Below are 15,122 nucleotides of genomic sequence, written 5' to 3' on the forward strand. Positions count from 1 at the left end.
GGTTTTTGGTGTCAGATGCTTGCAGCCCAGAAAGGCAACTGTATCCTGGGCTGCATCAAAAGGAGCATGACCAGCAGGTCGAAGGAGGTGATCCTGCCCCTCTACTCTGCTTCCGTGAGACCTCACCTGGAGTATTGTGTGCAGTCCTGGTTTCCTCAACATAAAAAGGACATGGAACTGTTGGAACAAGTCCAGAGAAGGGCCACGAGGATGATCAGGGGACTGGAGCACCTCCCATATGAAGACAGGCTGAGAAAGTTGGGGCTGTTCAGCCTGGAGAAGAGAAGGCTGCGTGGAGACCTCATAGCAGCCTTCCAGTATCTGAAGGGGGCTTACAGGGATGCTGGGGAGGCACTCTTCATTAGGGACTGCAGTGACAGGACAAGGGGTAATGGGTTAAAACTTAAACAGGGGAAGTTTAGATTGGATATAAGGAGGAAATTCTTTCCTGTTCGGGTGGTGAGGCACTGGAATGGGTTGCCCAGGGAGGTTGTGAATGCTCCATCCCTGGCAGTGTTCAAGACCAGGTTGCACGAGGCCTTGGGTGAGACGGTTTAGTGTGAGGTGTCCCTGCCCATGGCAGGGGGGCTGGAACTTGATGATCTTAAGGACCTTTCCAACCCTAACTATTCTATGATTCTATGATTCTGTGCATCTCTGTGTCTAACTGCAGTCTAGACAATGCAGAGATGGGAAAGTACTCAGTAATTAGATATCAAGACCCCCAAGGCATTAGATCATTCTCTCAAGGAACAGAGTACTTGAGAAGTTAGCATCAGAGTCAGAATTTACACACAATATAATTACAGGGTTAAGGTAAAATTAAGACACTGCCTTTGGGAAAGTCTGTTTCTTAATTGGAAGAAAGATGATTAAACCTGCCACGTGAGATACTTTTGATAAATCGAAGGTCTTAAGAGGATGGGAATTATAAATACTTGTTCATTTTCTTAACTCCTAAAGAAGACCCAGTAAACTGATAAATTTCTTGTAAAAAGCACCATGATCAAAAAACTGCAGGTTTTAATCAGTTCCTCCAAAAAAATTAAAATAGGCTTTCCTTCTTAAGATAACACATTGTTCCTTAGGGAAATATTTACCTCCCAGAAGCTTCTGTCAAACATTTTTTTTCTTAACCAGCAAGCATGAAAATTCTAATTGGAAGTGATCCACAAAACATTTACAGATGTCTTGTAATGAGTGAACGAATGTTCACTGTCTCCAATTAGCAGAGCCACCTCATTCCAACCTCAGCAGTTTGGAAGAGGCTTCTCTACAGGGCTGTGCTCTTGGAAGCACAGAGACACTGGAAAAGTCACCACATGACCACAAGACTCAAGAAGTAATGCTACCTGCTCTGTGCAGCTCAGGGTCAATGCAGCACTTCCTTGGAAGAGCTTCTGAAAGATCACTGAGCTTCTGAGAGAACTGCAGCAACACAGTGAAAGACCCTCAAGTCATGCCTGTGAACAGCAGGGAATAAGCTCAGCACAGGCTGGTAGGCCTTATTTTCCTCGTAAAATATTTTCCTACAAGAAAAAGGTTTTTTCCCCTCAACACTGTAAGACTATGAATTCTGCACATGATAAAGCAATCGGCAGTGCAACATAGTTCAGGATTCAGTCAGATGTTTGTATACATAATATGTGGGTTTCCCTATTACTTCTGTTGGATCTAACTATTCTAACAACTGCGACAATCAGCAATCTATCTCTATATGTAAGATACTGCCTTTATCTTCTTTCTTTTCTTTTGCAACCTGTGAACCTGTTTATGTAATAAATGACAGCAAGCCAGACCACTTAATTAAAACAAAATGCTAGCATTCGGTGTTTTTAAGTCTTTCATAAATAGAATAAACATAACATTTTGAAATATAAGTTTGTGCTCCTTTTCCATTTCTGTTTTAAGACTAAAGAAATAGTGCAGAAAGATTGGAAACCCAAGAAATAAAAAATGATAATGCTCAAATATACATAAGACCAAAAAAATTCAGGAAGTTTCACAAGCACATTCCTGCTCTTATAAAAATAAAGTGTTATGGAAAAAAAAAGTCAGAGAAACATAACCTGCTATATATATTTCCCCTTTTATTTTACTATTTTCTATCTTAAAATCAGGATCTTTACATTAACCACGTCTTTAAATTGTGTCCTATACATTTGGTTTGCAATATTTTTTCTCCCACAGTTTTGGAGCTGAACAATTTTTCACCATATCAGCTGGTTTCAGGCGAATCCTCAGTTTGAAATACTTTAAAGACACTCAATTTCTCTCCTACATTATTTAATCTGCAGTTTTGTTCTTTCTTTTGGTGTCATAGCAAGAGCTATGCTCTCCTGGTGCTGATCACCTTTAGGGATAGATATGTGACCAATTTTGAAGTGTCCTTTGTGCCAGCATGCAAAATGTCCTACACTAGGTGTGCTGCTCCATGCAGTAAATCTGGGTTTGTACTAACCCACTGAACAACTTAATTTCATCTGTCACTATTTGAACAAGAGACCATTTCAGACTCTATTTATGGTTTTGACAAGCCAAAGAATTATATCAAGGGTAGCCTGTGAATATTAGAATATACAAGCAAGTTTGTAAAAAAACTTTATTTTCCGTTATCTCTGCAGTGACAACACACAGGAATTAAAAACAAAACAAAACAAAAAAGAAACAAAAAAAAACCAACAAAACAAAACAAAATCAAACCGCAAATATGGCATTCAAATAGTTTTAATAAAGAGAATAAATGGACCCTCAGAGTCAGGAATTGGTTTTCTTTGCTTTCCTGCAAGAATACGGAATTGAATATGAAAAGCAAACTGTTTAAACAGTTTTTAATTGTTATCATAAATGCAAATCATTATTGCAAAAATAGAGGTAGACTTTGCTTCCGAACAGGGCATAGCTAGCAATTTACAGCTGGAGCTACGTTGTAGCATACCATAGCAATGCATACTACAGTAAAGAGGGTATAAAGTGAGCTAAAAATACATGTTGAACATACATCAACTATACTCAGAATTTCATTACACCTAATTCTAAGCATTCAAGAGCAGTAAATGGTTAGCAGTGATGCAGAAGAAATATTAGAAAAGCAATCACAAAGGATTAATAGAGATTTAAAGAAAATAAATAAATAAATAAATTACAGGCTAACTACCAGATAAGAGCAAAATAAAGACATTACAGAAGATTATGAAATCACGGAAAATGCTTTCAAAAATATAAGAACAAAAGGTGAGTGATAAACACAGTAATGCCTAAAGAGTATCACTTTTTAAGAGATGAGGCAGAAAGTGCTGGAAGATTTAAATAAATTCTTCATATATCTTATCAAGAAGAAAAATTATAGGCAGATGGCAGACTTATATAGGTATACCTTTCAAAAGGCAGAGAGAATGAAAAAACACTAACGTAAACAGAGAATCTATCTGAAATATTACAGGGTGACAATCTTAGCATGTATCAAATGAAATAGTTAGTGTTAAGGCATATCCATTTCAGAATTCACAGAAAGGGACAAAACCACAGCACTCTTCATACAAGTAATTTAAATCACTTCACTGCACAAATAACTTTTATCATATGCAAGACGTTACTTTGAAATCAACTGGGCGGTTCACATGAGTAACAGCAATGGGACTATGGAGAAAAGGAATTTTTAGTGGATTAAAAAAAAACTACTGCAGGAAAGGCCTGGTGTAACCCTTCTCAAAGCATGCCTCTGAAGAAGCAAAGACTGTATTCAACTGTTTCTTTCTGGCACATTTTAGTGATATCCTTTTGCTTAGGAAATCAATTTTCTTCAAGCCCAAACAGAAATACATGTTTATAGGAGAGAGGTGTTACAAAAGCAATAGAGCATAACTAACTTCAGCAAATTATGGAGCAATGGCAATTCTAGTGAGAGTGAGAAAATCTACTAATGAAAAACAGAAGTCTCAGCTCTGAAGAAAAATTTTGAACTCTGGTAGCCTGGATTCGAGTTTAAACTCCTACAAGTACTATTCTACATTAAAGGCAACCATCTGTCATGTTTTTAGCTACATCTATAAGGGAGCCCAGTAACTTCAGTCTAAAAATTCAAAACACAGACACATATTTTCAGCCAAAGCAAAGCCAGAGCCAGCAGTAATTTTAATTCTCTTCACCAAATATTTTTTTGGCCATGAGAAGATATGTAAGATGGATGTGGTTGCAGCCACAATGGCCCAGGAATATATAGGGTTTATAAGGCAAACAAGTTGCTAAGGAAGAGTTTGCATTCCTAAAAGATTGTGTTTTCTTCCAGTTGTAGCATTTGCTGTAGCAAAAGTATTTTTCTCTCCTTCCTGATCTTACTTTTCCCTAAAAATCTTAGGTTGGAAAGCAACAAGACAGCTCTGAAGTCTTTCATGAAAAAGTTCAATCAGTGTGTGAAACTAGAGCAATTCACCTCTGGAGCCCTGAGAAGGAGATAGTTCTGGAAATGCCACCCTGCTCCGCACCTCTGCAGGAGCCCTGATTTCTCTTGGCCTAAGCACGAGTTTCAGATCCACCTTCTAGCTGAAGCCAGACCAGGAAAGGCACATGGATATTTCTTTCTGCTTGTTTCCTGAAAGCCTCTGGAGAGAAGATGGTCATATTGGCTGTACCTCTGCATCTATGGAAAGATGCTGAAAGAGGCTGTCTGGAAAGTACCTTCATGCTAGAAGGTGGTAAACTGTCTTGGGCTTTCTGATTTCACCTTTGTTCAAAGAAACAGGGCTTTAAACTTTCTTATAAACAGAGTTGCCTCAAAGAGAGATGACTCCACCATCAGTCTTTCCACCTGAGGAGTAATCCCCCCCAGACTTTTAAACACACAACTGCAAAAGAGCAGTCCAAAAACACAGGGTAAGGCAGTGATTACAAGTAACTACTAAGTTTTTAACTGTACACAAGGTCTGCCAGCCTACAGGTCAGTTTTAACTGAAAAATAGACTGTTTTCTAGAGTAAATTTCTCTGTATCTCACCCACTGCAGCCAATTCATTTTATACAAACAACTAATGGAGCAGGAAGTTAATTATGTACAATAGCTTGACAATTCACATGACCAAGAGACCGCTTGGCTTTTTTTCCTAGGTACAAACAACATTTTTGTCCCTGTAGAAGGTTACAACTTCCACACAGGTACAGAAAGATATCCTCAGAATTCATTGTTTTGGGGAGAGTGAGGAGAAATAAATATTTGAGTATAATTCACCAAAACTTTATGCGAATTCCATCATGACTGGGCTGTGAGACTACTAGCTCTTTCTCCTCTTCTTCTTTCACTAAAATGTTAGTGAAATTTGCTTCACCCCACCCCATGTTATACACCCCCTCATTGCTATCTAGTTGTCTGTTATTTAACACAATAGTTTCTGCTAGAATTCACTTACAGTTTGGTTTTGGGTTCCTTTAATTTTCTGAAAACCTAAGAAGATATAATTTCAGATTAAGTGTAAATAGTTTATGCAACTCTAAATGAACTGAAAAAGAAAAATGCTTTCTAGAGAGCTAACCTCTTCTGTACCATGCCCCTTCCTTCATCTTAATCTTCCTGCTCTACTGCAAGATTTTAGTGAAAACACTATTAATATAAAATGAGTATATTGCATAAAGAACAGAGGTAAAAATTTGTTCAATTGGAAAGCTGCTTCTTAACCCACACATTACTGTAGCTCTTCATGAACTCTTCATCCTATGTTGAAAGGGAAGGTTGAAACTGGGAGATAGGTTGCATTTGTTAGTGGGTATTTGTGATCTTTCCATTAGTTTAAAAGCTTTCTATCTGCCTAATTATAGCAAATTAGTACCATTTGGGGGACACAGCAGAAAAACTGTGATTTTCTCTGTCACCCAATGGTCACATAGTTCGTGGAGACCAAAGTCTAGAAGGATGTCTGTGATTGTGACCCATTCTCATTATCTGTTTCCATCCTAAGTAACATCAGCACAGAGTTTTATATTATGTGAATGAATATTTAAAGTGAAATTATAGCTTCCAGTGGCAAATTACAACTAGATGTGACCAAGAGAGGATTAAGCCCATCATTTTGCTTAAGAGCTCAGATGGTTGGAGTAATTGGATGATAGCTGTAGGGCATCTTTTTGGTCTATAATTAGGTCATTTCTTTCTCATCCCCTCATTGTGTGTATAATTACAAATTAATTTGAAATCCCACTGTGAGTAAAGAAAATCTGTTTAATATAATGGAAGTGCAAAAGCCACAGGATATTATTTTTTGAAAGACTTTTAGTGTTTATACCAAAATACTAAGTCTGGCCCAAAGTCACATCTATACAGACTGCCAGGCTCATATTTGGTTTCTTTCTTAACTTTTATATGGAAACAGATAAATTAAAATAAATGATGTTTCATGACTGCACTCTGCTCCAGCATTTGTCAGCAGGTGTCAACAGCACAAAAAGTTGGGGAAAAAACTGAAAGCCATCATAAGGGTTTTTAGAGACAACAGTATTGTCAGAGGACTTACAGACAGCTCTAAACAAGGTGATGTAGGCAACTATTTTATTCTTCAGTCCTTCCATTATTTGATTGCCATCTAAAATATATTTTTCTGTTTTCACCCTGAACCCCTGAAAGTGTTAAGTGTTGCACAGTGTTGCACCCTGCTCCTGTGTGCTGCAGGAGCTCACCCGTTTCATCTCCTGGCTGAGGTATGCTGCTGGCAAGTTCTGCTTCCCTTCCTTTATCACAATGATGTGGTCGGATGCCTTAGACCTCCTGCCTTCCTTAATGCTGATACAGGTAAAAACATGCACTCCTGACAAATGGATAACCCCAACCAGATCCACAGAAGCAATGTTTTGACTTGCTGAACTTCCTGTTTCACTCAAGGGACAAACGCGTTTTTATCTCTCCCCAGAAATCTTGAAAGAGGTCGGCGAGAGCGTCCCAGGTGTGATCTGAGCACTGGGGATGTCAATAGTGAGCCGGGGGCCACGTGGGGTGTGCAGTTAGGGGGAAGAGTAGAAGAAAAGACCGTCAGTGCAGAGAACAAGGGTAGTGAGATTTGATCATATCTGTAGATGTGTTGCAAAAAGTGTAGAACATCCCATGCCTTTAGCATGATAAGATTAGACTTCTGGCAGAAAAGAAAGAAAAAAATAAAAGGGGAGGTGGGGTATGGAGGGGGAAGGAAGGAACTGCTTAGATATAAGTTCCAAAGATCATTAAGAGGGTTCTTTGTTGCATAGCTCCAACACTAAGATGTGCTGGGGCATGTAGTAAAATAAGGAGGTGTTAAAAAGCTACCAAGCTTCTTAGTTTTCAAAATCAGTTCAAAGTCCTAGTCTTGGATTATTCACATTGTGACCTCCAGGCCTATTTGACATGCCATAAAATCTGTATTCAGGAAGGAAGGAAGAAATCATCAAAAAGGAAAGGACTTTTTAATTTAGTAATTTCTCAATGGCAATAATATTTTTCTTTCAAATAAAACCTTTCATTTGAAGAGATCAAAATATTTTCTAGATTAAAAAAAAAAAATAGAACTCAGCAACACAGGAAAAAACTGGAGCAACCAGCCAGAAAGAAGAGCTAGAGAAAGAGACTTATCACTCGTAGGAAAGATATAAGATAATAGGGTAACCTAGTCTACTCATCCCAGAAAAAAGAAATAGACATGCTAATAGGATATATTCATCATGGTGTTTCTGTAGTGGTAATGTCACTCTGTAATTTTTGAAATGGAGGTACTTTAAAATTCCCTGATAAAACTGAATAGGAGGAACATTTATTTTAAAATTTTCATTAGATTTTTTAATTAAAAAAAACAATCTTTTTTTGCTAAACCTAATTTTCTAGAAAATTTTCAACTTCCTCTATGTAGCCTGTAGACCAGAAGGTGCAAATGAGGTTGTATGGAAAACAAATAAAATGTAGAGGAAAGAATTATCTGCTCCAATTATATTTTTTCTGGCTGTTATAACATTATATTAATTAAAAATAGATTTTATGTCTTCCATACAAATACTATACCTGAGTGATTAGTCTTCTATAGGAAATATCTACCATACAGATCTACTACTTATAGGTATTCACTTACCCTGTTATGACATTTAGAAGTGAATTATTCTGATTAGCTGGAGGCTATCAGTGATAGTTCTTATACAAAAATAAATGCAAGGGCCAAAACAGACTAAATATTGGGTTGTTTAAACTCAATTTCTTAAGATATATTAATCTCTCTAAACCACAATTAAAAAATTGGTGGTCTCAAATTAGCTTCTAGATAATAGATTTTAAGTTATGTGAGTCGTGAATAACTCATTCTACTCTAAGCCTTTACAACTCTTTGCTATGCAAACAATTAATGGCATTTTATTTATACCAGATCAGCGGGAAATTTAAAACCATAATATGATATTTTTCTTCTTTTCTTATTATTCTCTATGCCTTAATGCTATCAACAGCAAATACTCCATTGATATATGCATTTATAAGATAGAAAACCACTCATCCCTGCTGTAAAGTTGCCCTATAATCATTCGTCTGTTGAGGAATATATTAAATGCACTTAGAGCAAATAAATCCTGCTCACAGTTTGCCCACACTCCACCCTTCAGGATGCTACCAGAGTGGTGCAACATTCACCTCAAACCTCAAAGCCACTTGAATAAAACCTTGGTTTGATGTGTTCTTGACCCTCAGTCCATGCTTACAACAGTTCATGAATGCAGCTTGAGGTTTTGTGCACATCTGGGAAATCTGGTCTCTCAACCCTTAAAGTTTCCCAGATGGTATTCTTCCCACTTCCTTCCACCTTTGCTTGATTCAGATGCCTGGGGAAAAATGATGATGATGGCAATTTAGAAATATAGTTCCTAAAAATGTTCTTATGTGGTAAGGAGTAAGAGGATATTACAAAAAAAAAGAGCTGAATCAAGGATGGTGATTCCACTTGCAGCAATTATGAAACATGTTAGATTCCTTTGTGTTCCACAGTAGACTTAAAAAAACTTATGAACATTTTTCCTAAAATACAAGATTGTGGTAGGTATCTGTTTTCTTTTCAACACCTAATATAAGTGAAAGAAGGAGGTCTAAAACTGTGGGAGGCCCAGCTACAGGTCCCTGATCTGTTTGGTATTAATACATTAATATCTGCTTGATATTAATTCAGTGTATATCTGAACCAGGTTTTTTTTTCTATTCATGGCACTGCCCTAACCACCCACCATAAATCCTGGGCATTGATCCTTGCTTCAGTGGCATCTCCTTCTCAGAACTATTTTATTTTTGACACGCTACTTTCCCAGCCACTCTCTCTGTGCTGTTCTAAGGCAGATGTTTTACAGTGTGTTCTAAGGCACATTTTCTACATGGAGTTTCAAGAAACTATTCAAAGAATTAAACCAGATTTTAAGAGAGTAAAAGTGATTTTCCAACTTACAAGTCATGATAGTCACCTCTGTGGTGATATCCTGGAGCCTCAGTAAAAGTTTGATTCCTTAGTCAGGAATGGAACAGAATTTACTGATCTAGCACTAAAGATGTCACTGGGTACAGCTTTTCCTCCTGTTTGAATTCTGATGGAGATTTTCTCCTCTGCTTTTCCTTCAAGCATCTGAAATTCAATATTTTTCATTGGTTTATGTAGTAATTTCCTGTTAGAGTATTTTTGGTTCAGTTTTACATTTCATTAGAGAATGTTATTCTTTTTCATTAAGATTTTTTTTTTTTTTTTGCCATGGGCCCCTTAACCTATTCATCTATACCAGCAACAAAAAGGAGGAGACCCTCTCCTTGTGTAATATTCTTGCGGGTGGTAAAAAGGCAAATTGTACGTGAACCCTCATCACTCCTTACAGAAAGAAGAGCCTCTGCTTGTTCCTGCACCTTGTAGCTATGTACGAGTCCAGTCGACACCAAGAACCAATATATATTTAGTAAGGCTAATTTCATATAAAATGAATCTAATTTCAGATAAAGCTATTATTCTTGATTATTTCCTCCAAGATTAATGTTCAATCTTTTCTCTGAGGTAAAATTTTAGGTATATTGTGCTATGACGTAGTACCCTACAATTATTTTTAAAATTATGACTAAAAATTGATATTCAGAACACCCCTGCGATTTCCTCCAGGCTTAGATCTGTAAGAGTAGCTTTTCATAAGCACAAAATTGGCATGCTGGTGTTTGCAAACAGGAAAATTTCTGTCTTCTATATAGAATATTCTATAAAGAAGGCAGAGTTATATATTTTGTCTTTAACTGTAAAAAGCATTAATACCTAGGCAGTACCTAGACATTCTTGACTTTCAACTGTTCCAGTAGTGTTCTGACTTCAAGCAGGAGTGACTTTATTTTCCAGATCTTGTGGCTGCATATGAACATACCTCAGCTGTAATCTTGGGATTAGGTAAGGTTTGGGATGCAGCTAAAACTTAATTAAAAAGTTTTCATAATCATGTTCATCTCCAAAGAGAAGAGAAAGAGCCTGGATTGGGTATACTATTGTTTAATGAAGTCCAGTTTGTAGATTTAAACTCAAAAGTGACCATCCTGTCTGACCTCAAGTATATAAAAGCCATGGATTTTCACCCAGGAATTTTATCCTTTCACTCAGTAACTCACAGTTGAGTTGATTTGATCTTTTACAAAAACATGCAGTCTCTATTGAAAGCGATGAGGAGTTTATCCCTCCTCACCAGCAGCCTTACAGGTAATATTGCATACAAGCGGTTGACACTTCTCAGGTTACTCAGTCACTGACAGGAAAATCCATTTAAGAAACAAATCTATCCTGAACAAACAGGCCTTTAATCTCTTGCATTATGGTCATCGAAGGCAATTTTATTTTGGGATCCTAAGGAGAAAAGGCTTCTATAATTGTACTGCCTGCATATGAATGTGTTTAATGGCTTATTAACCCATTAGCCAGCCATGGGATAACAATCTCAAATAAATATGTTTTCCAGAAATAAGTAGCTAGAAAAAAAGTCTACTAGTGTCCTAGTAGACTTAAATATTAGACACAGGAAAATCTGCATAGGAAAACAACACTATAAATATTCCTACAAAAGTAAAGCTCCAGGTAAAGACTGCAATTTCATAGGTACCACAGAGCTGCTAACCCACAAAATCTGTCAATGAGAGTGTCTGACCCATTCCTCTGAAGGATCTCGGAATACAGATCACCATCAGAGGATGCTGAGGACCACAGCTCACCTTAGCTGAGTCCTTTTGTCACTGAGCTTTTGGTCAGGTTGTCTTTGCTTTGCTTCCAGTTCTGTGAATCTGCCCTTCTTTTGCTTTTTTATTTCCTCCAGTTCTCTAAAAAAAAAAACAAACCTTCCTAATTCAGTAAATGGAAACATCCTCCTGAACAAAATATTATTTTCTGCATTTTTTTTCAGTGTAGAAAAATGAAAACCTGTAAGCTTGATTTAGTTTCAACTGGTTTTTGGCTTCATGACTCAGCTGCTGGCCAAACACTAACCATTAGTTGCATAGCTGTATCTCATTGAAAGTACATTCTCACTTCCCCCGTGAAGTTGAACGCTGAACAAGTGTCAGAGAGAGACAATCCCTCTGAAAGAGCTGTAAATAGTAAGAAAAATTAATCATGCATGGAACTGGCAGCATAGAGAAGTAAATGTATGAAAAGCCACTTATGGAAGAACAGGAGCAAGGAGAGGGTCTTCTGAGACCAGCTGCGCTTAATCTCTCTGTAACTGGCACACTTAGTAGAAATACCGTTGGGTTCATTCTGTAAGAGTTTACTTCAACTAAAACAAACACCACATAGCTCCAAACAGTAGAGTTCATTCTGCCGTAGCAGGAACCCATTTGGAAGATGCAAAGCCAAATGATCTAACTTCAGTTGTATGGAAATCAAACAGTAAGTGAAATTGTGCTGTTTATGGAGAAAAAAGGTATACAGAATTATTGAGATTTTAGCAAGACAGTAACTATCAAAAGGATTCTGAGTAAATAATAATTCAGGAAAGACTCTTCCCCATTTATTCATGCCTAGTGAGAAGAACTAAACCTACTGAGATGGAGTTGCCATTGCCTCCCCTCCTCACTCCATGACAAACCAAGACCCATATCTATAAAGGAAATTTAAAATAATGCTCTCTTCATGTGAGGTGATATATTCTATAAGCCTATATCTAAGGTCTGAGATTTTAATGGGTAATCAGCCAGCTTGAGACATTCCCTCGAGGTGCCTGCATATTTTGATTACAGAAAAACTCAATACTACTGCTCAGGCTGAGATCTCTGAGCCTAGTACCTTATAATATTAGACATATATTTTGTATTAATTTATACCTTGGGGAATTATGGCACATTAGTTTCCAACTTGAAGAAATCACATGTCTCTTTAAATTGACATCAGGTGAGGCTCCTACAGACACATAATAAAAGCTTCCTCACATACATGTATAAGAAAAGGTCCCTCTCTGGGACCAAATGGAGATGAAAATGGCCACTTAGAAGCCTTTCACAACTGCAGTATTGCTAGCTTTTGGCATTCAGCTCTCACTATTTAAACTTAAAAAAAAGATTGTGAAAACAGGCTTCATTCTTGTTTGTCTTTTGTTCCTTTTTTTTTTCTTTTTTTTTTTATTTCATTCCAACCTTTCCTCTCTCATTGTGAGGACTAAAGGAATTAAGAAACTCAATTCCTTTAAAAATTAACTTAGTGATTTTCACTCAACCACATTACTCCAGTACATGATGTTTTAAGAAAACCATCAAATATTGCAAGCATCACTAATAAAATCACAGCAGCTGGCAACATGGTTAAATGACTCATTCTCCTTAGGACCTTTGAATAGACCAAACTTGCTGGAATGAGCAACTATTCTCTTCAAATAGAAGAGATGGAGCCAGAAAGAATGACTACAGCACATAAGCTATGATCTGTCTTGACTAAGCTCCTTTTGATATCTGGCTTTGTTGGGATTTGTTTACTCTTCTGTGAGTATAGTCAGAGTATGTGTGATCTTATTACAAACATTGCAAACATTACAAACATTGCATTCTTATTACAAACCTGCGCAGACAGACAGATAGACAAACCAGATGCAAAACAAGTTAAGTATTGCAATATTATGCTCAAGATGATAATAAGTCTAACTGAGAAGAACCCAGCCTCGGTGCTTGGATTATGTGTCTGTTCATCTTACTCACTGAGCAAGCAAAAAAAGCATCATGTCTCCATCCATGAATAGTCACAAATGTGTAGCCTAATGTTATCTTTCACTACCCTCCTCCTTTCAAAATTTCATGGCTAGAAATACAGTCCATCTCTTTGCTCTTGGATACCATTGTGGAAGGCCATCTTCTAGTCCAAACTGTACCACAACAGAGTTAAAATGATCTCTTTCAACACAGCTCAGCCACAACTCAAAGTGTTCCCCTCATGACCTAAGAAAGGTACACATACTCCAGGAAAAAAAAAAAAACAAACAAAACTACATACAGTTTGAGTTCCCATGCGCTCTATGCCTGGGATTCAAACCAGGGATTAGAGCAAGGCTTCTGCAAAATCCAAATGCTATGTCCAACACTGAATTTATCACAGCTAGATATTTGCTGTACTTAAATAGGGACGTATGTAGACTCTTACCATAAAAATTTTCCAGGTGCCTTGAATTTATGCGTCTCTGTGTGTATACAACCTCTTAAGTCCTCTTTCATTCATTATTTTGATGGCAGGAGCTTTTATTACTGAAAACCGAGCATACTCAGCTCTATATATTGTCTTTCAAGAGGTTCTCCTGACTTTAAAGCTATAGAAGAAGAGAAAAGCATACCCAAAGCCCTCCCACAAAAGATTTTCCATCTTCCATAAAAGTATTAGGGATCTTCTAGAGAAGAAGGAAAACACCTGAGCCTGTGGTTAGAATACTCAGCTTGCAAAAGGCACCGAAAGTCCTGGCTATTTTCTCAGTTTCTTGTGGATTAAACTGCCATGGGATAAAATACAGAAGCAGGCTGTGATGCAGGGACTGCCCAGCACCATTCCTCCTCCAAAGTGAATTCTGTAACTGCCTAGAAAATCAGTAGTGCTCCCTTTCCCAGTGACTCGTACTCAGGCATCAACTCACCACTAGAGCCTATTACTACTATCTATATGACCTGTTACTTTGGGAGAACAAGGTCTCCATTTATTTACCTTCAGTGAGCTGAGATATGCAGAGGGACTGAGTATCCTGGAGCTTAACTACAGAACTAATGGCCCAATCGATCGTTCCACCTCCTCTATTCTATTATTTAAAAGAAAAAGCATGATTTCGGTTGCACTTTCAAAAGAAAATTTACAGATGCTGACATGCAGGAGAAGCTTCCTTGCTGTGAATTGCTTGCATGAGAGGTGACACTATTTCATAGTTCATAGCAAAATTCTTAAAATTCAAGGAGAGGGAGTTATGTAAAACACCTCACTCATTAGTGTTTCTTTGCTATGAAATTAAGTGTTGCCATTCACTCACAGCTCTGTTTTAGGCATAGAGTTCTGCCCAAGTATTGCATATGCTCAGCACTATAACCAGAACTTCTTTGGAAAAGATTAGATGCGTATGCCAGACTGCAACAGTCAGGGTTTTGGTGTCCACATCCCTGGCCAGAAACTATAAACCAGTCTTCCAAAAGTGAAAAGGTTGTCTCCATTTCTTGGAACCCTGTTGAAACACTGTAAGAGTGATTTTCAAAAACCTATGCTCAGTCCTTAGATTTCAGACCCTTTCTCAATTTAAGTCTACAAACATGCTTACACATAAACCTGAAAATACAAGTTTTACTTTTGTGGATATTCTTGTCACATTTGCTTGACCCTGATAAATTTACATTTATGGTATGCATCTTAATTTTTAATTTGGTTAAAGGAAAGATTAATTTTGTATAAAGCAGGTATGTAGTGAAATACCCTATAGTGATTTCTTCTCGCATTTGCTAAACATACTGGGTTGGATCGGATCCTGATACTGAATTAAAAGTATCATGGAAGACTTTGGATCTAAATATTAAGAAAAACTCTTACTTTATAGGTCTAGTAGATATTTAATTTAATAATTTGGGAAAAGAAATGTAACTATTTCAAATGAAAGTTTCCTTTAATCAATAAACATCTCATGGCTATT

The 15,122-nt window shown here is 37.3% G+C and overlaps 1 long non-coding RNA gene across 1 annotated transcript; it reads right to left on the reverse strand.

Annotated features, from left to right (window-relative positions):
* Positions 1–1,677: 1,677 nt before the first annotated feature.
* Positions 1,678–7,557, reverse strand: LOC130593598 (uncharacterized). The gene is made up of 3 exons (XR_008970835.1): positions 6,663–7,557; positions 5,525–5,592; positions 1,678–1,767 (listed from the first exon to the last, which is right to left on the reverse strand). It is a non-coding gene; the product is annotated as an uncharacterized LOC130593598 (long non-coding RNA).
* Positions 7,558–15,122: the final 7,565 nt, after the last annotated feature.

Source organism: Pezoporus wallicus, unplaced genomic scaffold (genome assembly GCF_028554395.1).
Source record: "Pezoporus wallicus isolate ANWC-B61680 ecotype Strahan unplaced genomic scaffold, APGP_CSIRO_Pwel_v1 contig_7866, whole genome shotgun sequence".
NCBI classification, from domain to species: domain Eukaryota; kingdom Metazoa; phylum Chordata; class Aves; order Psittaciformes; family Psittacidae; genus Pezoporus; species Pezoporus wallicus.